Consider the following 2,462-nt stretch of genomic DNA (forward strand, 5'->3'; position numbering starts at 1 on the left):
AGGCTGTCATTAGCCCAGTCTGCATCGACAAATGCGTGCAATCCTTGACCAGTTTTTCGATAATGGAGTTTTAGGTCAATTGTCTTTGCCAGGTAGCGCAATATGTGCTTTGCGGCGGACTCATGCTCGTGGTGCGGATCAGTATTCCGTTGCGCTAGCTTACTTACGGAATGAGCTATATCAGGCCGACTTGAGATGGCCAGATACGTAAGTGATCCAATTAGTGATTGGTATCCAGTCACGTCTGCTTTGCTGCATTTACCTTCGTTGCAGCTGATTTGGAATCCAGGAACTAAAGGTGTCGATACAGGACGACAGACGTTCATGCCGTATTTCGCCAGTAGGCACCTTATATACTGTTTCTGACGAATAGAGATAGCACCTAAATCTCCTTCACGCTGTATTTCAATGCCTAAAAAGTGATTTAACTGACCATTGTCGTGAACGTCAAACATTTCCTGCAACTTCTTCTTAAAGTACATTAGATCTGAGCGTTTAGAACAAGCTATTATTAAATCATCCACATATACAGCTATCAAATTGTACGAATCTTCAGAAATATTTTTATACATGCATGGTTCATTTTGTGTGGCCTTAAATCCCAGCCTCTTTAATGCGTCATCTAGAGTGCTGTTCCACGCTCTGCTTGACTGCTTGAGTCCGTACAACGCTTTGTTCAACTTCAGAACACGATTTGGGTAATCTTTGCTGACAAAATGTTCCGGCTGCTTCATATAGACACTCTCGGTGAGCTCGCTGTTGAGGTAGGCATTTGAAACGTCCATTTGATGCATAATTCTTTTTCTGCAGCTACAGCCAACAACATTCTAATATTTTCATATCGTATGACTGGCGAAAATGTTTCACTGAAGTTCACGCCATATTGCTGGCTGCAACCCTTAGCGACTAGTCTTGACTTGAACCGCTCAATATTGCCCTGGCTGTCTCTTTTCACTTTATATACCCACATGCATCCAATAACTTTTGCATTGGGTGGAAGATCAACCAGCGACCAGGTGTTGTTTGCGATGAGGGCATCGTACTCACATTTCATAGATTCCTCCCACTCAAACGCATGTTTGCCATGCAACGCCTGCTTAGCTGTATTTCGCGTTTCCATGTCATAGTTTGTCATAATATGAAGCTCGTTGTACTGCTTCCTTGGCCTTCCAGGTCTTCCAGTTCGAATAAGCGGAGGCCTGCCTGGGCCTCGTCGTATGTCCACTTCTTCATCAGGGCTGCTCGTTGAATCAGAATCTCCAAAACTCTCATAATTCTCCATATCATCGTCTGAATGATTATCGATTATGGGCTCTTGGTTTTGGATTTCTTCATTGATTGCTGGCTCTGCTGTAACTGCCTGCGCTGGCAGCTCCTCTGGCGCTGCCGCTCCAACATTGGGATCCCCATATATGTTACTGCTAATTATAAAAGAAGTAAAATCGTCATTAGATGGGGATTGAGCATCTAATTTTTGCGCTTCTCTTTCAACAAATTTGACGTCACGCCTCTCGATCACTTGTTTAGTGTCTTTGTCAAACAGTCGATATGCCTTTGCAGTAAGAGAGTAGCCAACAAACATATACTCTTTTCTTTTGGCCTTAAATTTCTTGTGATGCAATTTGTCCAGCGCGTAGACAGGTGACCCAAAAATTCGTAGATGAGACACTGATGGCTTCCGGCCGCTCCAAACTTCATAAGGAGTAGTGCCTTGCAGTGCCTGGGAGGGAGACCTGTTCCGTATGTAAGCTGCAGTTGCAACAGCTTCAGCCCATAGGGATTCTTCAACGTTTGCATGGACCATCATAGCGCGAGCCATTTCTACTAGCGTTCGATTCGCTCTCTCTGCCACTCCGTTTTGTTGTGGCGTGTAGGGCACTGTTAACTGTCTTTTTATGCCACATCTTTTTAACAGCGCATCGAATTTACCATTAACAAACTCTTTGCCATTGTCACTACGGATGGCTTTTATTTTGTGTTGCATTTGACACTCAACTAGGTTTTTAAATGTTTCAAATTTATCAAGTGCTTCGTTTTTGGATTTCATAAAATATACAAAAATTCTTTTGTACCGATCGTCTATGAATGTTATGAAATATTTCGCACCACCAATTGATGGATCATTTATAGGCCCGCATACGTCCGTCTGTTTTAAATCCAAACAATTAGTTGCACCCTTATCGTTCGTTTTAAATGGCAATGCACAGATTTTCGATAAATTACATGTGTTGCAATTTATTTCAGTTGAGAAGTTTTTTAAGTCAATACCGTGGACGTGTCAGTATTTACTAGCTCTTTTAAGCTGCGAAAGTTTAGGTGGCCATACCGATTGTGCCAAACTATTGCTTTTTCTTGCATTGAAAACAATTTATTTTGATTCACATCATCAAACAAAAACAAATTTCCGATTAAATCAGCCATTAGTAACACTGAACCGTTTTTGCATTTAACTACTGCACGAT

The sequence above is a fragment of the Drosophila montana genome, unplaced genomic scaffold, assembly GCF_035044405.1.
Source record: "Drosophila montana isolate Dmon_TW-CO22-7 unplaced genomic scaffold, ASM3504440v1 contig_3780_1, whole genome shotgun sequence".
Lineage (NCBI taxonomy): Eukaryota > Metazoa > Arthropoda > Insecta > Diptera > Drosophilidae > Drosophila > Drosophila montana.